The sequence below is a fragment of the Microtus ochrogaster genome, linkage group LG3, assembly GCF_000317375.1.
Source record: "Microtus ochrogaster isolate Prairie Vole_2 linkage group LG3, MicOch1.0, whole genome shotgun sequence".
NCBI lineage: Eukaryota > Metazoa > Chordata > Mammalia > Rodentia > Cricetidae > Microtus > Microtus ochrogaster.
In genome coordinates this window covers 24,264,537-24,289,749 of record NC_022029.1, presented here as the reverse complement: position 1 = coordinate 24,289,749, position 25,213 = coordinate 24,264,537, and the positions used below count along the sequence as shown (strand labels likewise).

General features: G+C 41.4%; 1 pseudogene; it reads left to right on the top strand.

Annotated features, from left to right (window-relative positions):
* Positions 1-24,599, top strand: part of LOC101994310 — a 153,102-nt pseudogene extending 128,503 nt beyond the window's left edge.
* Positions 24,600-25,213: the final 614 nt, after the last annotated feature.

Genomic DNA, 25,213 nt, shown 5'->3' with positions numbered 1-25,213 from the left:
CTCTCTCTCTCTCTCTCTCTCTCTCTCTCTCTCTCCTCTCTCTCCCTTCCTTCCCTTTTGTTTTTGCTACACAAAACTGTATTTTGTAAGACAACCTGCACCATCCTGGACTGCTTTAACCCTGATGGCTATCTGGGAGGACACCAGAGAGGAACAAGTGCTAACTCAACAGGGCAGACAGTGGTGGCTCCTGATCAAGGCTCTTTGCTGCTCTAAGTCCTCTCTGCCATGTATGGCTTACCCGAGCCTAGTGAGAAGGCTTGTTGGCGAAGGTCACAGTTGTCTGCAGGAACTCAAAACAGTATTGATTTCTGGCCTCTTTCTGTGATGCAAACTGTCTGAAATCACACGGCAGAGCTGGGGATACTGAGGTATACATCATAAATTGCTGCTGGGGAAGCCAGCATTGCTCTTCCACAACTTTACAGGTATGGAAGTTGAAGATTGGAATATCAAGCATACTTGGGGTCATACAGCAAACTAGTGATTTGCTAGTTTGAGAATCAGATGTGAGTCAGCTCATATAGAGATTGCTCACTTAGGCCTTGGTTTGTCTAAAATCCCAATTTCTTGGAATTGTCTCTACAACTTCTTGGCTGAGAAGAACTCAACTTTTGTGGGTGTGGATAACAACTGAAAGCCGCCAGATGCTGTTGGCGTCTGATCTTTCTGAAAAGTCACAGAGAGAACAGTCTAGGTCAGGGATCAGTGTCCTGAACCCAATTCTTTTTTTTTTTTTTGTTTTTTTTTGTTTTTTGAGACAGGGTTTTTCTGTAGCTTTGGTGCCCGTCCCGGAACTAGCTCTTGTAGACCAGACCAGGCTCACCTCGAACTCCCAGAGATCCGCCTGCCTCTGCTTCCCAAGTGCTGGGATTAAAGGCGTGTGCCATCACCACCCGGCATGAACCCAATTCTTATGTTGCTGCTCTGTGTTGAAACAGCCTGGGATATTTCAGACAGCATGGTTAGGCCTTCTTTCCTGTATCAGTCTTCTCATTCTCTTGTGTATTTCCATAAGGACCAACAACATCCGTAAGGACCAACAACAACCCAGGACTCTCTATAAGCAGGTGCATCACAGACTCTGTAAATAAATCAATTAGAGGAATTTATCATATGATGCTGATGTCTAGACTGTGTACTATTGTGCTATATTTCACGGGCTTCCCTATGTCTCTATCTGCCTTTATGTCCAAAACTGGATTTTCATGTTTTTTCAGCCCTGATGTCTTGTGATTCTGAAACCAGCTTGTTCCCATGAAAGCTACACGGGGTTGGTTTCAACTCTCAGCCATAAGAGCCACTTACAAGGCTCTAACATGAGCATCCCTCTCTAATGCCTACTTCATGCTATATGTCAGCTTTGATGGGCTGAGGGCCCACGTGTTGCCAAATTCTCTACCAAGTATTTCCTTCTGCCATCTAAGTCATTGGATTGTCACAATAATCCAACCGTGACTCATTCCCTTTAATAACCTAAAAGGCTAAGAGTGAGTGGCCTGCACGGACGTGCTAAGCAGCACTCAGTCTATAGGTTCTTTTTTTTAAATATTTATTTATTATGTATACAATATCCTGTCTGCGTGTATGCCTGCAGGCCAGAAGAGGGTACCAGACCTTATTACAGATGGTTGTGAGCCACCATGTGGTAGCTGGGAATTGAACTCAGGACCTTTGGAAGAGCAGGCAATGCTCCTAACCGCTGAGCCATCTCTCCAGCCCCCAGTCTATAGGTTCTTATTTACAGTACTGAGTTCTACATTATGAATCACTCAAACCTCTTTTAACTTAACATCATCATGTAACTTCATATTGAAGCTACTTTTCAGTTTAAAAGTCTATTGCAAATACTTAAATTTGTTTTGATCTTATCAAAAATGAGATAAAGTTTGTCCTTCCAAAGAGAACCTTTAGAAGCATTTATGAAATCCACAGTAAAATCATTCATGACTTTTAGCAGATTATTTTATTTTTTAAGGATGTATTTATATTTATTTTATCATTATGTACAGCCTGCACCATGCCACACTGTGTCTAAGGCTTAGTGATGGGTACCCTGGAATCTGGCTCTAGGTGGGATGGACTGTGGTCCACTCCGCTGTCCGTCCTATCTACAGTGAGGATTTCCAACCCTTGGGAGTGAGACACAAATTCTGAGTGCACCTGATTCCAAGTCTCTCCTCCGAGCCCACAGGATAGCAACACGGGTGTGAAAGTACCATAGAATCATTTTGCATCAAGCGGTTTTGATTGAGTGAATCATGTGTTAAGCATCATCACTACACGCCTGTGCTGGAGAACATAAAAAGCCAAGCAATTGGAGCAGATGAGAGAAACAAAGGTGTGAATACGGGCGTGACCTCGGATCTCTCTGGAACCCAAGATGTTGACGAATCTGCTGGATGTCCACGTCACCAATTATTTTGTGAAGAAATATGTCATACCTTTTAACTTTGAGAGAGAGCTTGAGGTAGGATGATGGTGGTGTGTAGCTAGGAAAAGGAAAACATTTTGCCCAAACATTGACCAAGTTCATTGCACCGGCAAATAAGGATTGGTTTCAAGTTTTGATGGAGAAAACGTGATGGCTCACCCTCTCTTTTTGTTTCCTTTTTAATGTGGAAAAATGAATATATGATGCTTTATCTCTGGCTTCCTTAGTAGACGATCACTGAATTTGTGCAAGGGAGACGAGTCTGTACAACTCCCTTGAATTTTTCAATTTCAATTCCTCTATCAAACACACTACCTATGTAAGGGTGTTGGTATCTGAGAGTTCCTTAGAACTCAGGATTTAAGCAACACCGAAGCATATCTCTATGTATTTCACTGCATTCTTCATTGGGGGGCATCGTCTATGTGGCTTTGGTAAATACGCTGCAGGGTTTTACTCTACTGTTAATTGATAGCCCTTTCCAAAACTGTCTCACACCCAACTTCACGGCTCCAGGCCACAGGTTTGCAGTTGCTTTTGCTTGGTGTATTCCTTCTGGGGGAGTCCTGAAGTTCTGTTTTACAAAAACTTGGAAAGGGAATAGCTTGGAGATCTGGAGGAGTCCTGCTCACCAGAGCCCCTGGAGGCGGTGGATGTCTTGCAACCTCCTTCCTGATGTCCTGTCCCTGGTGGCAACACGTTTGTGCATCTCTTTGTCACATTCCAGCAGCTCCAGATTTCCGGGGGAAGCTTCTTCCCTTTGCACTTCCTACCTTTGAACGATTTTCTTCACACGCCGTCTCCTGCACCTTCCCGCTATTGAGGCTTAAGAACCCACTTGGTTTCAGCTGCTCTAATGGCCTCACTGCAAAGAACAGTCTCAGGAAGAATTAAAAACATTTGCATGTTTTTAAGTTGAAGAGAGTACATCGGCAGCAGCGATGATGGGTGTGCTGTTCGCCTGGAAACCGCAGCAAAGTCTGTTTTTCTACATGAGATGTGCTGACTAATCCATCGCACAGTTAGCTCCAGATCTCACAGCTGTGTTAATTGACAAGCAGTCAGAGCTTAGGGCTGTGGAATTATGAGCGCTGGAGTGTTGAAGCGGGAACCGGCTTTGTGATTTGGTTGGCTTACGTGGAGGATACTTATTTAATCCTTTTGAATTAGAGTTGTGTGCCAAAAAAATGCTGTTAGCTACATCTCTGCAGCATTATGTCTCCAAGGAAGTGCTCTTTTGCAGTATTTGAAAAAGAAATGATATCTCTAAAAATTACTGTCATTATCTGTAGGAAAAGATGATTTTCTTGCTCATATGTAAATCATGCTGGACATTTTTGATATTTTCTAGCTGATCTCCTAATTAACCTCTGTACCATAGATAACTATAACTCCACGCCTACAGTGAAGCACACTCAAGTTTACTGTTAGGATTGACTATCCCCTGGGGTAGCAATATCAGGCAATTCTTGTTTTTTGTTTGCTTGTTTGTTTGTTTTTATTTGTTTGGTTGGTTTTAGAGTTTTTTTGTGTAGCTTTGGAATCTGTCCTGGAGCTCACTCTGTAGATCAAGCTGGCCTGGAACTCACAGAGATCAACCTGTCTCTCCCTTTCAAGAGCTGGGATTAAAGGTGTGTGCCAACCCTGCCTGACTGCAACATCAGGCAAATTTTATGCAAAGAAAAAAGGGCAGCAAGAAAAATCTTTGACAGAGAGTGCCACACTGCTCACACAGTGTAAAAACTCCCATAGGACGTGCAGCCATGAGTGGAGCTGCTTTTGGTGGCTAGATAAACTCTGCCTGTTTAAGCACTAAAGCCATTTATGGGAAAGCATATTGCGAGGGTGGTTAAGTATGGCAATATGATTTCCTCAGTCACCGTTTTCCTTTCCCTCCCACCTCAAATGTATGTGGTCAAATTGACAGGATGCTCTTTAGACGGGATAACTGGTACAGCAGTGTATGCTCACCCTCTCACCCTCTCTCCTCTCTCATCTCCCTCTCTGTCACACACACACACACACACACACACACACACACAATGTGTTAAATCACACATGTATTTCATCTCATATAGGCACTTTACCACCAAATCAACATATAGACCCTTTCCCTGATTTTCCTCTTCTGCCTTCTCTTCTGATATATGTAGATGCCTATTAATCATTACTTTTAATTCTCAAATTAGCTAAAATTACATTCACAGCTCATCATATCTCTAAATACCAACACTGTGTTGCAAAACCAAGGCAGCATTGTTCCCAGGGAAGAGAGGGTTGCAAAGCCCTTCTGCCCACGGTCTACTCTTTCCTGTTGCTCACAGCCTTCCAGCTATGGGTTTTACTCATTGTCCCCTAATCTATCATGTTTCCTTTCTCATACTCACTTTGCTTCCCATTAGTACTGAATTTGAAAGTCCTGTGGGGCACATTTCTACCACGTTAGGTGGCACTGCGTTCTTCCTGTGGAGTCAGGTGGTAAAGCGTTGCATTTCCTTCATGGTCCAATGTCAACAACTCGGAACTTGGCATTTACAAGAAGATGGTCTAGACTTGGAATATCTGCTAGGGTTTTGTATTTAACTGAGACTTTTCTCTGTTCTGGTGATAATAGAATACGGTGTACACACGGGTTGTTCAATCTCGGGTGGTCAGTCCTGGACATATGTGCATGTGAGTAATGCTGAATGGACCTGGTATATTGTGTGTGTATGTCTTTCTGTCTGTGTCTGTCTGTGTGTTTATAACAGTAGGAATTAAAGAAAACGAGGCCATAAATTTTGGAGGGAGAGGGAGAGAAACCAGAGTGAGGTGGTAGGGTAGGAATAGTGAAGTGACATAGATGCAGTGCTCATACACGAATTTCTCAAAATTCCATGCTTAAACTTATAAAGCTTTTTTTTTTAAACCAAATTATCCCTGCTATTGCTGGCACTCTCATTTTTGTTACAGTTGCCAGGTTGTACTCCCTGGTCTTCGTGCTTCTGCTTGGGCACAGAGATGCACCCATGGCTATGTGAGGTTCATAGGAGAAGAGAGGTCCCATGTTCTACTATGCCCTGTGGGCATCTGCAGTTGCACAGGGGTGGAATGATAGCCCCAGTGATTCCCCCACAGAAGTGAGTACATAGTTACACACTGGTTCACATAGGTTTAGGCCTTCACTGTCATTAAAAGTCTAGGCTGAAAATAATGTTCCTTAGATTGCTTTGCTTTGCTCCTCCTGCAGATGGCACTGTGGAAGGCCAGCGTTCACAGTCTCTCATAAGGGCACTGGTAGGCATATCATAATTTGTAAATGATTTAAACTAACCTTCACCTGCAATACCCTAGCATTCATAAATATTCAGGCAGTGAAGGCGTTTTAACTTTTGAACCTCACTCTGACATTTTACATTTTTAATCAATACATTCTACAGTTTCCTATTTCTGGGAATTTTCTGTTATTCATTCATACCCTGTACTGTTTTGGAAAGTCCCTTGATGGATGTATTTTAAATTCGTTATATGTTTCCCGTCATTCTTTATTCCCATTGTTTGCTATTCTATGTATCTGTAATGTAGGCTGTATGTTCAGTTTTTCTATTTTCCTAATTATATTTTCAGTTGCTCAGTGAGTCTTTCTTACTCTATTTCTGTTTTTTATAACCATGGATTTTTATTAGCATATATTCATTGTTCAAAGTAATGAGTCTCATTATGGCATCTTCATACATATCTATCATGTGCTTTGATCTTTCCCATCCCCATTATTCTCCACTGCACCCGCTAACTGCTCTCTTCCCTCTTCTCAAATGGCTCCCACACTGCATCAAACCTATGTCTAAAGTCTAGGTTATGCTTTTCTTTTTCAGATTCCACATTTTAGAGAAAACACAGTACTCGTTTTTCCGAGCTTCGCTTATTTTGCTGTGCACAGTGATGGTGATGGCTGACCGCATTCTCAACCCACTTCTTGCAAACAGCACAGTTTCCTCTTCCTTTAGGGCTGATCCACAACTGACTGTGCAAACAGACACAATTTCCTGTAGACTCCTTTGCTGAATTTGTAATTTGGCGTTGTGCACAGCGTGCCACAGAAACATGGCTGCACACGTGTCTTGATTGCATTCTGACTCAGTGTCCTCCAAATATTTACCTGGTATCAAAATAGTTGAGTTGTGTGGCAGGTCTGATTCTGGGGTTGTGAGGCACATAGATACTTGTTCTCATAGTGGCTGTCATGAGGATGAGGGTTCAGTTACCACCCTTGCGCACAGAAACCTGCCTTCCTCAGCACCATTTGTTGAAGATGAACATTTCCTTCAGCCTATGTTTGGGGCATCTTTGTTGAGAATCCTATGGTGCACCTTTGTGGGCTCCTTTCTGGATCCCCAATTCTATTCCAGTTGCACTAGTACCATTGTATCCAGCTGCTAAGTATCTAGTGAAACTGGAGATCAGAGAGACTAACATACCCGTGTTATTCCTTCTGCTCATGATTGTTTGGGCTGTTTATTCAAGGTCTGCAGGAATGGCCAAGGAAGGTGTGGATGTGAATACAAAGGCATCATTTCCCCATCACCAGAGAGCTCGATTCTGTACATTTTAAGTGTTCCCTCACACCATCCCTGCCTCTTTTTTGAGTAACTTTCCATTGTGTGGCCCTGCATTGAGGAATGCTCTTGGGTCCAGGAAGATCTGCCTGGAGTGTTGCCAATGGAGAAATGGGGCTTTTTATACTTACTGCTAGGAGACACAAAGAGGATTTGACCTCAAAGGAAGGATTAATCTTTCTTTGACAGGTGCTCCAATGTATCTGATGATGGGCATGGCTGATGCTAAGCGTTGGCATCACCATTCATACTGAATGAAGCAAGGTAGCACCCAAGATCATACCACTGAAGTAGAACAGCTAACAGATGCTCTCTGGAAACTGAACCCGGGTCTTCTGCAAGAGCAGCAAATGATCTTAATCATTAAGCCATCTCTCTGAGCCCCAGTTGGTAGAAATCATGTTCTAAATTAAATGCTTTTCTACCTCTCAATCACCTGAAATAGCTGGCTGTACTTCTTTACAAAGGGTATTGGTTCATAACTTAGAAAAATAGCAGTGGTAACTAGGTATAAATAAAATGCTTTGTGACCTTTCATGCCCCTTAATTACCAGATGTTTTATACCAGACAGATGAATGGAAAAAATGATTTGGAGGTAAATATAAAAGGATTGATGTTTTGTTTTCAACAGTTGTACTTCCTTTTTTGGTTATTGACATAGTGGCCTCAACTAAGGAAATTTATTTCTTTCATTTCCAGACCCGGAGTCAGTGTGGCTTAGATGAGATTGGTGCTTGCTGTCCATGCACTTCCTCCTTCCCAACTCCTTCCTCTCAAACTCATATTTAATAGAAAATGAGGACCGCTATTTATTCAACCACTCTTCTGCTCTTGGATGAGTTTGGTCCTTCTTCAGCACTTTCTGCATGATGGACATGCCAGCTGTGTGTGAGATGACATCCCACACCACACTGTGCTTGAACAACACTGTGTCCAGGGCAATGGTCACAGGACCAATAGAACTGGCAGTTTGTTAATAGACAACGATTTCCAAAATCTTTAGCCTCTCCAGCATCCCTGGAAAAGAAGAGAAAAAAATGAAGTTGAGTTTTGCTGTTGAGGAAATCTAACCCAAGGGAAATCAGAATCCCACTGGGTTATTGAAAAGATGTGAAATAAGGTGCCTGGCCCGGGTCTACATTCTGAAGCATGCAGGGCCTAATGTGTACTTATGGTGCACTGACAGGGATGAGGAGGTCCGTGGACAGGCTGGGCTGTCTCCCTGCTATTTTATTTCCATATAAATTAATCTTTAATTCGCTCATCTCAAAAATAAATGCTGCCTGGCTGCGATTAAGGTGAATGCCAGATTTACTAATATGCGCCTTTTCACTTAGTCCTGACTTCATTTCATTAGCAGCGAGCTAGTATTGATCAAGGGATGAAGAGCCCAAGAATATGCAGAAAATATGATTAATCCCCCAGAGGTGTCATGAAACACATTCCCCCAAAGATTAGATCTTGTATTGTGCGCCAACATTTGAAAGGCGTCTTATGTGTCTGTAACATGTGCTCTCTGTAACATGAAACCTCAAGTTACTCACTTATAGTTGATCAGAGCTTGACTATGTCTTTACATCTGGGCATTGGTTCAACACATTCATCAACAGCTTTTAGTATATCTATCATGAAGATATCACTAAGACGTCCAAATTAAGAAAAAATGGAATGTTTCTCACTACAAAAATGAAGAACTATAACATCCTGATGTTCGAATGCAAAAATCAGACCCAAATTGACATCATTTCACAGGTGGATATGTGCCCTGGGAATCATGCTGGCTTGTGGTCTTGGTATAGACATCAAGGGAGGGATAAGAATATATTCTACTTCCACTACACTGTTCTTCAAATGAAAAGATGGGAAAGTAACTATCCTTGTCCACCACTCTTTCAAGGATCACATGTCCTTATGAGACTTCCTTTCTCCACTTACTGTCTTGCTAAAACTAGGCACATCAGAAACATGGCTCTAAAAGCCAGCTGTAGGGACATTTCCCTGTGCACTCTGGGAGGCAGGATTCTTTCTCCAAGGTATCAGGCTAAGAGCGGAAATGGTAATGTCGATCACTGTCAATGGGGCAGGAGCGCGCTGTGTAATAAGACTGTGGGACTAACATGGGCTTCTTGAAAAGGTTATGGAGGGAGAGATGTGAGTGTGAGCCCACAGTGGGAAGCGATCAGAGAAGCCACTTGTTACCAGCCCAGCATAGCAGGCCAACCGTGCCCAAGGCCTTAGTGTTAGAGTCTGGAAGGATCCAGCCTCCATTGATCATTTTCCTGGACCTCTCATCCGTGGAGAGACTGTCAAGGGCCAAAGTTACCACTGACCTGATAGGTTCCTCCTGCTCTCATCTCCTAAGACGTTCTTGATGCTGAACCCATTTTGTGCTCATATGTGTGCATGTGATAATTATGTTTACATATGTGAGCCTTTTCGTGCAGGTGCAGGTTCAGACGCACATGTGTGGCATGGGTTGGAGGTGTTTTCCTGTACTGAGAGAGGAACTTTTGTTGGACTTGGAGCTCATCATATCTGCTAGCTGGGCTAGACATCTTGCTGCTAGATTTCCCTACCCTGTATCCTGGGGTTACAGATGATCTGCCATGTTTGCTCAGCTTTTTTTTAAAAAATTGTTTTTGTTGAGCTATATCTTTTTCTCCACTGTTTTCTCTTCAGATCGTATAAATCTTTCGCCTTTTGCCCAGCTTTTTATGTGACTTCTGGGGACCTGAACTCTGTTCCTCAATCTTACACAGAAACTTTTTCATCCACTCTGTCCTCCCCTAGCCCTTGTTTACATATTTTTTAAAAAATATATTCACATCAGTGGACTTTCTGACTATGGCTATCTCCTACTGGTTTAAAATCAGAGCATTCTTACAGATCTAGACGTTCAGGGTATGTTGGTGGGTCACGGGGTGAGCATTTGGTATTTCCAGGGTGAGTTTCTCTCTTCAGTGGGTTTTATTCCTAATTTGCTTGCCTCTGTCTTTGACAGCTGAGCCTTGTGCAACGAGGAACGGCAGAGGGGTCTCCATAAGGCAAGGCTTACCTGTCCTCTATGTCTACCTCAATCCTGATTCTGTGAGACTCAGGAGAGCAGAGCTGGATTCATATTACAGGTGGTAGATAGTTTACAGCGGAGAGTTCGTGGTCCTAACACACCCTAAACACTGAGACTAAAATAGAATTACTATACGCGATCAATTTTTATCTCTTATTTCTTATCTCTATCATTTATCTCTATCATCTATCAATCCACACATTCATCTACATATCTCATAAAAATCAACAAAGAGAATCTTATACTGGGAGACAGCACAATTCAAAGTATATCAGAAATATTTGTAGAAAAGACAATGAATGTATAGACTGGTGAAAATACCAAACATGATAGAAGCAGTCATTGCAAATATGTAAGGAAGGGACCTAATCCAACGAGGATCAGAAAACGAACCCTGATTTGAGAATAGACAGAGGGCCTACATGGATATTTTCAAAGGCATACATATGTGGCCAGCAGCTAGATGGGAACATGATCTACATAAACAGTCCCGAAGGAGCTGCAAACTAAAATCACAAGGCTATATCACCCCACCACTGTCTTCATAATTATCAACAGAATGACAAGGTTTAGCATGTGTTGGTGACAATGTGTTCAAAAGGAGTAAAATGTAAATGACTTTATTATTATGGAAACAGTGTGGCGATCCCTCAAAAACTAAAAACGGGATGCCAGATAATAGAGGCATCCAATGATTTTGTTGATGTAAAAAGATAGAATCAATTTAAACAACTGACATTCACACGCCATTGTTTATTGTGCCACGGACTCAGCCTATGTGTCCTTTGCAAATGGGGGCGGGGGAGTACAGGAAGTTGATCAACCCTTAGAAAGAAGTGATGTCCCTTGCAACAGCATGCGTCAATCTTCAGGATGTTATGTCAAGGGAAATAAGGCAGACAATGAAAGGCAGAAGCTCCACCTCAGCCACATGTGAAATCTAAGACAGACAAATCCATAGAACTAGAGTAGGGTAATGGATGGCTGGTGCCAAGGGAAAGAGAAACCCAAGGAAATGTTGAAAAACTGACAAGGGACACCACTTCCATGGGAAGACACCGATCCAGAGAGATACGGGACAATCCGCTGACAGCCTTGACCAGTGAAGTGTCATGTTCTTGGCACTTGCTAACAGAGCCCTTACATATTCCGCCACAAGATTAGTCCATGTAATTAGCTTCTTTCAGCTGTTTTGTTCCGTGTACACCTTTTCAAAGATCACACTGGGCATTACTGATGCTTAAAACTTGTATGTGTTCTTTCCCCTTCTTGGTCTTGATGAGGCTGTCCTAATCAGAAATGTAGTCCAGAATGTGCAGCCGGAGTGGGTCCAGGAATCAGAGTTCATTAAAGAAGGTCAAGAACCTTATGTGTTCATTTCCCTGAGAAAGGATTCTTGACAGCAAACAGAAATCACTGTCAAGTTCATAGTCAAAAAGAGAGTAAGTACAGAAAAGACAGGATGGAGAGCAAGATTTTCACTCTGGTTTAAAGGGGAACTGAAAGACACAAGTAGCTCATAGCTAGGCCACGAGGACTTTCTTTAGTGTATACCCTTCACCACAGAGGAGCCTTCAATGCCCACTCAGCAGGGGGGCACTATGACTGTGGAGGAGAGGGTGTGTGGAGGTAAAGACCCAAGAACTGACAAATCCTCAGAATGTGGGGCTTCTCACACCCCACACTCCTTTTCTATGCCCTCTCCAAGTGAATGCTGAATTCTGAATCCTGCAGATAGAGGGCGTCAGAGGGTGCTGGTGGGACTGCCTGTAAGTTTACCCTTTCCAGCAGAGGTTCTTCTCCTCTGCAGGAATCAAAGAAGTGTTGGTTCTTTCCAAGAAAAGGTCTTTCCAGAATGAGTGGTTCTCAACCCGTGGGTCGGGACCCCTTTGGCAAACTTTCTCTCTCCAAAAATATTTACAATGTGATCGATAACAGAATTACAGTCATGAAGTAGCAACAAGTATAGTGCTGTGGTTGGGGTCTCCACAATATGGACTATGTTAAAGAGTCACAACACTAGGAAGGTTGAGAAACATTATGCTAGAGAGGGCTGGGCTATGACACACAACCAGAGCTAGAGATTGTCTTTCAGAAGACAGTTTGGCATTGGTAAGGACTGTGGATTTGCAGACGCGCTGGGAAGGCAGTGCAGGGGGCTCTGTAGGCTCCTCACTAAGTGTCCTCCAGAGTTAGCGCCTATGTGGTCAGAATATTTTCATCCAATCCAAGAGACTGACATTAGTGTATAACCATGAACTAAATTCCAGGCTACGATTCAAATGCTTAATTCATTTTTGAATGACGGGTCATCAAGGTCAGGAGAAGTCTTGTATCCAAGTTGTGGCACCTATAACATGCCCTGGTTGTGGAAGGCTTGTGGCTTCCTCTGACTTTAAGACCAAAAAGATAGAAACAGAAACTTGTATAGCTTGCTGATATGGAAAGCAGAGCTAAGAAGGGCTTTTATTGTTCCAAAGGATGGAGGGTCTTTTCAAGAGGCTGGGCAGAAGCTCTATGGACAGCATTTTGCATAAGAACATGTTACATGTTACATGTCATAGGCTCCTTTTCTTCTGGAAGCCGGGAAGATTCTGTAACAAATTTGATAGCATTTGATTTCTATGCAATGGACAAGTTGCCCAATCTGCTCACCTCCACCAGTGGAAACCTGATTGTCTTGTCTCTTGGCTCCCTTGGAGCAACAAGGGCCTAGAGGATGATATTGATGCCTCAGACTCTATGGAAGCACGATCCTTGGGAAACTGAAATGTAATAACCCATGTGTTCATTGTTGGTCCAGATGACCTAGCCAATGAGTGGAAAACACTAAATCTTCTGAGTTCAAGATCCTGAGATTTTCGGAGAAGGTCTGGGAGTCCTCTTTTGGGACCCACCACCTACCCTCTAACAATTCACCCAGTATACTAGCTGCTTCAGCCATGCCAGTGGGGCAGTTGGGGATGATGTATGTACCACAGAACATAGGAATTGGTACCTTACTTTGTAATTCCTGCTGGTCCTGCCTGGGTCAATAAAAATCTTGACTTCTACTCTCATCATCCAGCCCCGATGAGCCCTAAGCTTCAGGCTCTTACAACTTCCTTTGAGTTTCCATATGACATAAAACCTAACACATACGATCTTAGGTATGTTGTGACTGCCTCATGCCTTCTGCATGGGTCTCCATCCTCTTCACCATCTTGCTTCCTTGTTGTTCATCTCAGGACAGTCTTCCTGAGAATGTGCTGAAACTCAGGAGGCCATCAGTGGGGTTCCCTCAGACCCTCAGAGTGGAGCAACTTTAGAGTAGCTGTCTTTCTGCCTCTTCTCACTGTAAAGTGATGGGGCACTCATTGAAATATAATGGTAGCTAATTGCTGGTTGCAAAGTCAACAAATACTTGGACTATCTTTGCACATCTCGTGTTTGTGCTAAAGCCCAGCATAACATTGACAATCAATTATATTTATCAATTGTATTTATATTTTTATATATATAATAATTATATTTATCAATTATATTTCTATGTCTATCAATGGCACAATTTCTTCATCTCAACTCCAACTGTGTTCTGTAAAACTGCATGTGGATGCATGTGGAATTATATTTACATGTGACTCTTTAGCCAGGGAAAGCAGTTGTCCTATTGTGGTATTATTACATAGCTTATCACAAAGCAGAAGCAGCATACCATCTGTGAGTGGACAATTTTAGGAAGAGAAGAGATGGAAGTATCTTTACGTACCTGTCAATACATAGCCAGATGGTGCAGGAGAATTGTCTATATTTTGACAATTATATTTTAAATAAATACGGATTAGCCAGTAGCCAGGTAGGAAGTATAGGTGGGAAAACCAGACAGGAAAAGAGGTGGGGCAATGAGAACAGGGGTATTCTGGGAAGAAGGATGTTCTTCCCCAGTCCTGCCCAGACCACCAAAGGAAGATGTGACCTGCCCTGCTGAAAAAGGTACTGAGCCATGTGGCTAGCATAGATAAGAACAATGTGTTAATATAAGCTACAAGAGCTAATAAGAAGCCTGAGCTAAAGGACCAATCAGTTTATAATCTTATGGAGACCTCTGTGTGATTTTTCTTTGGGAATAAAATGGCTGGGGGACCGGGCGGGATAGAAAGCCCAACAAGCAGCTCCTCCTGCTACAGCTGGAAGAGTCAGCCAGCAAAAATATGAACAGTTGAAATCAGATTCCAATTTATTGCCACACAGTGTGAAAAGAATCAGTTTAAACTGGCCCAAGGCAGAACTGACCCAGCCAAAAGTCAGAAATTTGAGGAAAAGTTTGATGAAGTTTGAAGGGGGTGATTCACATAGAAGCCAATGCTTTTATTAAATTCATATAAACGTTAATGAGTTTCATGCTTGATTTCAGGGTCTGTATGGTAAGAAACCAGAATATTATGGCTGCCGTGTATGTAATTACATGTCACACATGTGACAGACAGAACACTCCTGTACAGCAATGTGTGAGAGTTACTGATAAAATCAGCTGGAACCAGTCAACATTTTCAAGTATGGCTGAGAAATTTTAGTGTCAAAGACTAGTAATTTTAATAGAGGAATGAACAGAGAGATGTTACCAGTGTTATAGAATGCCTGAAAACTTCAGACACTGGAGCTTGTTTATATTACCTGCAACCATTTCCTTTGTGTAAAGTAAACATACCTTAAGTGGCAGTTATAAACACACATGAACACAGACTAACACACAGAACAGAAAGGGCCGGGCCTGAATGAGATGAACAAGACACTGTTGTGCTCGGTCACTTTACTTTCCATAGTAACGAGAAGGGAGAAGTAAAGAGAAAATGATGCCCAAATCAACTTGATGGAAGATTGAACTTTCACCTTTCGGCACTAATGCCGCCATTGTTCTTTCTCAGGGCTTCAGAGACAGCTCAGTGGGTAAGAGCATTTGTTGCCTGTCAGTAGATCTGAGTTCGGTTTCCAGCATCCACACCAGGGAGATCACTACTTACTGCCTGTCATTCTAGCTCCAGGTTCCAACACACACATGGCAGCTACACAGGCATATATACAAACACATAAGTAAAAATTTAAAAATCTTTAAAAGCAAACTAGTATGTAAATAAGAAAAGGGACTGTATTGACTCTTGCTGAAATGTAAATACAGAAATCTGGTAGGTCACTCTCTTGCTAGTGTAGATACCCTCTTGTGGGTATCTACCATTTGTGATGAGAGCTGTGTAGTCACTAAATCTTTAATCCTGAAAGGAAGAGTCCATTTTTCAGTCCACTATCTTGATTTTCCTGGACTTCAGTTTCAAGGAGTGTTTTTTATAATATGTCTAATATTGGATATTTGGATCTCAGTGAGCACTGAAAACCGAGTTGTTCAATTTTGGAGCATGTTTGGAAAGAGTTCAGGACTGTTTCTTTAAAATATTTAGTTCCCCACCCCCCAGGCTTCCTCCTTCTGAAACCCTATGATGTAGATGACACTGCCTTTTGCTAGTGGCCAAGGGCTGAGGCTCTGCTTTAGGGTTGCTTTCCACTGGCCTGGGCCATGTGTAATGGCCAGTTCCAAGTTAAGCTGGTGTAGAGATTTCTTCTAAATATCTGTGTTCAATTTTAACAATTCCAAACCATTCTTCTTGCTATTCCCTTGTTCAATATATAGGCTTTTTTTTGGAACACATTCCAAATTGAAATTTTGGATTAGCCTCTTGAGTATCTATAGAATTGTTACTTTTAATTCTTTGCTCTGTAATCTAACCTCTTTGCAGCTCAACATCATTGGGAGTTGTGGACTGGGTTTTTTTTTTTTTTTTAGACATGATTGAGATGACACGTCTTTCAATACTCAGTATCTTCAGGTTGCATTATGTATATTTCATATATTATATCATGAGGCTATTATTTTTGTTTGGTTTTGATTTCCTGAGACATCAACTGGCCTGCCTCGAGCTGTCAGTTCTAACCTGCTATCTTTGGACCAGGACTCCTGGATTGGGTTCAGTTTGGGTTCAGTTTTCAACAGTTTTACAGTGTAACTGGGTGTTTTCCATCTATAACCAGTCCAGATGAAGCCCTTCATTGTTTTTCTCAAAATCTTGCTGTGCTAACTCTGGCCACAGTGTCATGGGGGTCCAGTAGCTCAAAACCAATGTCACGGTTTCATTATCTATCCCTAGCTTCTCTTTGCTGAGGACATTTATTTATGACCAATGGGTCTCACTTCAGTGCTTGGTTGGACACAGGAGTTTCCTAGTGGCTTCCATCACTATGCTAGGTCTAGTGTCCTGCATCAGGGCTGCTCATCTTCCTGCAGTTCCTGCAGTGGGATGGATGAGAGGAGGCGTTGAATATAGGCCACACACATTCTCTGTGTGGAAAAGGTGGCCCTTTCTCCAAAGATTTGTATCCTGCAAAGCCATGAAAGCCAATATATTGCAAGGACCTCGGATTTATGAAAATGGCCCAGTTTTCAGATAATCTACTTTCTTTACAGAGAAATAACAAGGGCATAAGCATTCAGTCATTAGCTTTCAGCTCCAGGAACTGTAAAGCCGCATAATACTAGCTTAAAATGCATAATGTTGACCTAGTTTTATTATCTACACCTTTGACTCACATGACGCCATTTGACTGAAGGAAATTTTCAAAGTTGTCTTTTACAAGATGTAAATTTAAACCTCTTTGGGTCTCTTTAAAAAAAGTTTCCAGGCCAGCCTGGTCTACCAAGGGAGTTCCAGGACAGGCTCCAAAGCTACAGAGAAACCCTGTCTCAAAAAACCAAAAAAAAAAAAAAGTTTCCAGCACGTACACAATAAATTCTAGAAAAGGTTCAGGGCTGTCAATCAATTTCCCCTTTTCAATTTGAACCCTCATCTGTGCAGAAGGAAAGAGATCCACGCAGATGCAGAAGCCATTGGTTCGGGTGCGGCTTACCTTATTCGTGAAAATTTCGGTTCAATGTTTTTATTGATAGTATTCACAGAATCTTAAATTTTTTGTGTCTATATTAATATCTGAAACCATTATGCTCATTTCAGACTGTTATTTATTTGAAATAGAAAGCATCGGGCTCATGGAGTACACACTGCTGGGTCCGCTGGAGAATATGTATACGATTTTTGGAAGAGCATTAAAACAAAAACCCTAAAGTTTTCTTAATTAGTCCCTCAGAGAATCTTTAAAACAAACAAAAGTGTAAAACTGAATCCCCCCGGTGTCATTTAACAGCATCCTAGTAAAACATTATGTGCTCCAACAGAGTCTGAAAGCTCAGGCAGGCGAGTTATAGGGCTGTAATCTGGAGACTGGTGAAGCTGGATGCTTGAGAAAACATTACCTAGGGGAAGAGGGCCATTGGGAGGACTGGTCACTACAACTACTTTCTCGCTAGCTTACTTGCTCCCTCTTTCTGTGTGCCTCCCTCATTATACTTTTGTTTATGAGCATTTGGATTGAAGGAACAAACTCCCCTCCACGCCCTACTTACACACCTTTCATCTCTTAAAAACAAACTCTGAGAGGACAGTGGCTTACAAAGGGAACCTGATACCAGATTCTTTACATTCTCGGGCAATGGGGCCAGCAGATCAGGAAAACACTGGCTTCTGTTTCTCCAACTCTGCCTTTAAATAGGGAGGCTACAAGTGAGAGACATACAAAGCCTGGCTACTGGTGCCTGCTGCTGCCAAGGCCCGCAGAGGGCAGGTCCTGGCCTCAGTGTGAGGACTTTCCGTGTCGGTGACAGCTTTGTCTGAATTGATCGTGGTTTCCATGACAGCCAATCTCAATAATTTGAGCTTTCCACAGCAGGGATTTTAAGGGTCAAATTATTCTTGAAATCACCTGGTTTTCCATCCCAGAGCAATCAGCTCGCATATTGGCTGTTTGAGTGTCGAGATTGCCTCTTTATGAGAGAATATTGAAAACGCGTTCCCACGGAACTATTAGCATATCAAAATCCATGCACACAAAGTCCTCAGGGATTTCTCCCCAATCCACATCTGCGTGGGATGGACTTCTGAAATGATTGCTTTGCTGTTGATGCTTCTTCGTGAAGGTTTTCCAAAAGTCAAAGAAAAAAAATTTTTTTTGTCTTTAAGGAGATCAGAATATTGGAATGGAAACCTGTCTAGTAACCTGGTCATTTCTTATTCTTTCTCATGGGTCCTTTACAAATCATGATTCTCTTGCATGAGTCAAACTAGCTTGCTTCCAGCTCAGGTTGGTATAAAGAAACAGTGATTAGCCTCTCTGTTTAGCAACACTCCATACCATAAACAGAATCATAAATGGTTGGATGGAGCCGAGAATGTTAAATTTTGTAGCCATCTCTCAACATCTTGTTAACATGGGATTTCCCTATGTATGCTGTGAATACCGTTGATTAATAAAGAAGTTGTTTCGGACCTGTGACTGGGTAGAGCAGAACTAGGCAGGGAAAACTAAACTAAATGCTGGGAAAAAGGAGGCAGAGTCAAAGACAGAGAGAAGCCATGGAGCTGCCACTGGAGACAGACAGGGCCAGAAACTTGCAGTAGGCCACGATCCTTGTGGTAAAATATATAATAATGAAAATGGGTTAAATTAAGATGTAAAAGCTAGCCAATAAGAAGTTAGCGCTAATAGGCCAACCAGTGATTTAATTGATACAGTTTCTGTGTGGTTATCTCGGGGCTGAGCAGTCAGGAAGGAACAAGTGGTTGTCCTTACATCATCTTGTGTTAGGTAGCAGAGGAGAACATGTAAGGTATATTCCAGAGAACTCTTTATTGTAAGAAGGTGGAAATGAAGCATAGCTCTTAAGGAACTTTGCTGAAGCTTTGACTGTGAGAACAGAACAAGAAATGGTGGGTTCAGGACAAGGCTTGTGCAATGTGGAGGTGACCTGCTAATTTCTGCAGCATGTATACATATCACAGGCATTGTCAGTGCAATGCCTTGCATCTCAGAACTCAGAATTCTGACAAGAAGGAATGGTGGATTTCTTTTTTTTTCAGTTGTTTTTAATTGAGCTATATATTTTTCCCCACTCCTCTCTGTTTCTCCTCCTCCCTTCAACCCTCTCCCATGATCCCCACGCTCCCAATTTACTCAGGAGATCTTGTCTTTTTCTACTTCCCATGTAGATTAGATCTATGTATGTCTCTCTTAGGGTCCTCATTGTTGTCTAGGTTCTCTGGGATTGTGATTTGTAGGCTGGTTTTTCTCTGCTTTAAAGCTAAAAGCCACTTATGTGTGAGTACATATTATATTTCTTTTTCTGAGTCTGGGTTACCACACTCAATATGATGTTTTCCAGATCCATCCATTTGCTTGCAAATTTCATGATGTCATTTTTTTTTCCCACTGTGTAGAACTCCATTGTATAAACGTATCACATCTTCTTTATCCATTCTGTGGTTGAGGGGCATTTAGGTTGTTTCCAGATTTTGTCTATGACAAATAATGCTGTTATGAACATAGTAGAGCACATGTCCTTATGGTATGATTAAGCATCCTTTGGGTATATACGCAAAAGCGGTATTTTTGGGTCTGGAGGAAGGTTGTTTTTTTTTTTCTTCGATAAATTACCATACTGATTTCCAAAGTGACTGTATCAGATTCCACTCCTACCAGTAATGGAAGAATGTTCCCTTTATCCCACATTCTCTGCAGAATAAGTTGTTATCAGTGTTTTTGATCTTGGCCATTCTTACAGGTGTAAGATGGAATCTCAGTGTTGGCTAAGGGTGTTGAGCATTTCCTTAAATGTCTTTCAGCCATTTTGGATCCCTCTATTAAGTGTTCTCTGTTTAGAACTCCATTTTTTTATTGGATTATTTGTTCTTTTTTTAAAAAATTATTTATTTATTTATTATGTATACAATATTCTTCCCGCGTGTATGCCTGAAGGCCAGAAGAGGGCACCAGACCTCATTACAGATGGTTGTGAGCCTCCATGTGGTTGCTGGGAATTGAACTCAGGACCTCTGGAAGAGCAGGCAATGCTCTTAACCCCTGAGCCATCTCTCCAGCCCATTATTTGTTCTTTTGACGACCAATTTCTTGAGTTCTCTGTATATTTTGGAGATCAGTCCTCTGTCTGATGTGGGGTTGGTGAAGATCTTTTCCCATTGTCGTTTTGTCTTGTTGACTGTGTCCTTTGCTTTACAGAAGCTTCCCAGTTTCAGAAGGTCCCATTTATTAATTGTTGTTCTCAGTGTCTGTGCTACTAGGCTTATATTTAGGAAGTGGTCTACTGTGACAATGCGTTCAAGTGTATTTCCCAATTTCTCTTCTATGAGGTTTAGTGTGGTTGGTTTTATGTTGAGGTCTTTGATCCTTCTGGACTTGAGCTTTATGCACAGCAATAGATATGCGCCAATTTTCATTCTTTTACATGTTGATATCCAGTTATGCCAGCACCATTTCTTGAATATGCTTTCTTTTTTCCATTTTATATTTTTTGATTCTTTGTCAAATATCAGGTGTTTGTAGGTGTGTGGATTGATATCCAGGTCTTTGATTCAGTCCTAATGGACCTCCCATCTGTTTTGATGCTAATACCAGGCTGTTTTCATTACTGTAGCTCTATGGTACAGTTTGAAGTCAGGGATTGTGATGCCTTCAGAAGTTTCTTTATTGAACAGGATTGTTTTCACTATCCTGGTTGCTCTGCTTTTCCATATGAAGTTAATTGTTGTTCTTTTGAGGTCCGTGAAGAATTTTTCTGGGATTTTGATGGGCATGGCATTGAATCTGTAGATTGCTTTTGGTAAAATTGCCATTTTTACTATGCTAATTCTACCTACCCAAGAGCATGGAAGATCTTTCCACTTCTGGTGTCTTCTTCAATTTCTTTCTTCAAAAGATTTAAAGTTCTTGTCATACAGGTTTTCTGCTTGTTTGGCTAGAGTTACTCCAAGATACTTTATTTGTGGCTGTTGTGAAGGATGATGTTTCTCTGATTTCTTTCTCAGCCCAGTTATCATCTATATAAAGAAGGGCTGATTTTTTTTTTTTTAGTTAATCTTGTATCCTGCTACATTACTGAAGGTGTTTATGAGTTGTAGAAGTTTCTTGGTAGAATTTTAGGTTTGATCTTTTTATAGTGTCTCATATTTCCTGGATATTTTGTGGTAAGCTTTTGTTAGATTAAAAGTTTTATTTGACTGATGAGTTTACTTCCTCTATTGTATCTTCAATGCTTGAGATGCTCTCTTCTATCTCTTGCATTCTGCTGGTAATGCTTGCATTTTTGGTTCCTGATAATTTTCCCATATTTTTTATTTCCAGAATTCCCTCTGTTTGTTTGTTTTTTTATTGTCTCTATTTTGGTTTTCAAGTCTTGAATATCTTCTTTCACCTGTTTGATTGTTTTTTCTTGGTTTTCTTTAAGAGATTTGTTGATTTCTTTCAATTTTTTGTTTGTCTTTTCCTCTATTTCTCTGAGGGAATTTTTCATTTCCTCTTTAAGGGCCTCAATCAGTCTCCTAAAGTTACTTTTTACATCATTTTCTTCTGCTTCATCTGTATTGGGTTGTTCAAGTCTTGCTGTTGCAGAGCCACTAGTTTTTGTTGATGTTGTGTAGCTCTTTGTGGTGTTGCGTGTGTTCTTACCTTGTCTACTCATCTTTTCCTCTGATTGGTATAGTTGGGGCTGTGTCACTGGTGATCCCGTTTCCAGGTGGCAGTGAATTCAAGGTTTAGACAGTTGCTCCTCCTTGTGCAGTCAGGGCCAAGGTTTCTGTCACCCTGGAAGTCACTCACCATTTCCGGAGGTCGCTCGGTGCTTTCAGAGGTTGCTTTGCAATCTCGTATGTCATTTGGGCCTGTTCCCATGGAGGTTCAGGTCTGCTCCTGTGGAGGTAGCTGGCTCAGGTGGGAATGGTGGTTTCAATGGAGTTCTGTCACCTAGATTTTTCCAATCTCTACTATTTGGGTCTCTGCCTGAGCTGCAAGACAAGAACTTTGCAGTACACAGTCCTAAAGATATAAAGTAGTTTGTGTAAATTAAATCAAAGAGTCACGTGAGCAGTTATATTTCCATGAAATGAAGTGATTTTAAAATCATATAATAAAGAGATAAGGGAGGCTATTATGTAATGTCAGTTGTGCAAGAAGAAACAATTTTTATTATACATGCACCGAGCTTAGAGCAAGCAAGCATGTAAAGCAAGTATTAATGAATGCAAATAAGGGATTAAATTCCATACAAGAGCAAAGGACTTTATCTAGAACACCACTTTGAGGCAAGTTATTTAGGCAAGAAGGTCACAACAAAGAAGAGGCTGAATCAATGGAAGCCAGGAAGATGTGCACCTGAAAGAAAATTTGTGTCAATGATCTAGAAACACATGGTTTCTACTAAGACACGAGGCATGATACATGACAGGTCAGCTGACAATTTGCATGAGAAATCTGCACAAATTAGAATAAACTCAAATTTCGTTGAGTCTCTGTTTTGACCACCAAGGCAAAGAAACTAGGAAGCACTCAATTAGAAAAATGTATCGACTCCCTATTGTCCTCTGACCTAGACACACAGACACACACGAATACACACAATCCATCCATCAATCAATAAATGTAATTGACAAAAGGACTCTGAAGTTGCAAAGAAATAGTAATAGTTATTAAGAATCCAACACAATCGAAAGTTTGATCATTAAAAAGAGCACAGAAAAGAGAAAACAGATGGAAGAATGAGAATTGATAGGTGCGTAGCCCACTTTAAACAACCTGTGAGACCCCTGCTGTGTGACTGAAGACTGTAGCTACAGGTAGGGATGACGAGTTTGGCTAACTGGTGTGTATGCTGCCTACAAGGAAAACACCACAGCAGACAAACACTAGTATAAACACAGCATACACATGCTCACACAGACGATGGGATAAGAGACAACCTAATAATGATGCCGAATAAAGACATCAACATGGCTGTATCTGTATCTGGCCAAGTCATTTCCTGAGCCAACCATTTTCTCACACTGTAGAGTATAAACTAACACATGGTACACTGGTGTATGTCTACAAATGGTGAAATAAAGTGTACATTGTGTGCATACACGCAGTCAAATAAGGCAGAGTGGGTTAAATAGTGCATGATGTGTTGGTTGGTGTGCATGCACACAGTGAAATAGGGTAAAGCAGGTAAATTTGTACATATTGTCCATACCTACACTTGATTACTCATAGGACAGTCAGTCATTAAATCAGTACAAGTACAGACAGTTCAAACAACTCTACCAACAAGGGTGGTTCATGGTGATGGTTCTTGTGCATATGGGGTATTTTTCAGCAAATTCTTCCTTCCTTCCTTCCTCCCTCCCTCCCTCCCTCCCTCCCCCTCTCTTTCTCTCCTTCTTTGAAAATGTTCTCTTTTTTTTTCATCTGTATTCACTTTTTTTTTTTTTTTTCCGAGACAGGGTTTCTTTTAAAGCAGAATGTGATTGGGTACTGTATTTCCACTCACAAGCCTTGCTTAGTTACAAGACCTAGGGAAGCTTAGGATTTTGTTCTTGGTACAAGCCACATGGGAAATTCCTGTTGTTTTAGCTTGTGTACTTACTTCTAAGACTAGTACATGCAGAACTATAGGGTATGAAAAATTTTAAGATGAAACTTAAGCCATCTTAATTTTTTTCTGTTAAACATGAAGCTATCTCAGAACACTTCCAAGTGAAATTATTTGGTCTAGTAGCTGTTGCTATTCTACACATCTTCCTCTGGAGATGAGATGGTATCCCTCAAAGATTATTGCACCCGAATGAAGGAAAACCAGAAGCACATCTACTTTATTATAGGTGAGACCACGGACCAAGTTGCTAATCGGCTTTTGTGGAACGCCTCCAAAAGCCTGACTTAGAAGTAATCTATATGAATGAGCCCATCGATGAATATTGTGTGCAACAACTGAAGGAATTTGAAGGCAAGACCTTGGTGCCAGTTACCAAAGAAGGACTGGAGCTTCCAAAAGATGAAGAGGAGAAAAAGAAGCAGGAAGAAAAAAAAAAAAGACAAAATTTGAAAACCTCTGCAAAATTATGAAAGATATTTTGGAGAAAAAGGTTGAAAAGGTGGCTGTATCAAACTGATTGGTGACATCCCCATGCTGTTGTTGTCACAAGCACATATGGGTGGACAGCAAACATGGAAAGAATCATGAAAGCTCAAGCCCTCAGAGACAGCTCAACAGTGGGTTACATGGCAGCAAAGAAGCACCTGGAGATAAACCCTCATCCCTCCATTATTGAAACCCTCCGGCAAAAGGCAGAGGCCGACAAGAACGACAAATCTGTGAAGGATCTGGTCATCTTGCTGTATGAAACTGCACTCCTGTCTTCTGGCTTCAGTCTGGAAGATCCCCAGACACACGCTAACAGGATCTACAGGATGATCAAGCTTGGTCTAGGTATTCATGAAGATGATCCTACTGTGGATGATACCAGTGCTGCTGTAACTGAAAAAATGCCACCCCTGGAAGGAGATGACGGCACATCACGCACGGAAGAGGTAGACTAAGCTTCACCACAACTATATGTTTGATGCTTACTATCATTCCTTCTGATAATATATTTCCCAGGATTTTTGCTTATTTTTGTTAACATTTAAGACATCTGTGTGGCATGAAAACGAAGGGGAAGATAAAATTTCTTTCTACTTGTGTGATACCATGATACTATAGGTTTGATTCAATGGGTTGGTAGAACATTTGTTAAAAATGTTCTTATGTGCCGAAATTGCCTTCAAACTCACTCCACAGCCAAAGATAGTCTCTAACTCATTTCCCTGCCTCCTCATTTCAAATGCGGCACTTCCAGAGGTGTGTTACCACACCCAGCTTAGATTGTTTCTTGATCTGGAAAGATAAATGAAAGCAAAACCTTGTGAGAAGAGAACACGATGCTGAGCGCTTAGGGAAGAGCACGAGGATCTGGGACTAGTTGGCAGAGGGTTGGGTTAAAAGATATTGTATGAAGTTTCCAAAGAAATAAGACAAATATTACTTTGAAAGCAGCAAATATAACCCTACCACCTCTTAGTTAATTATAATGGCTAAATTCTTTATACCATAGTTTCTGAGATCATTTGAGATATTGTTGAAAATGACAGCATAATGATATATCGCTATCCCC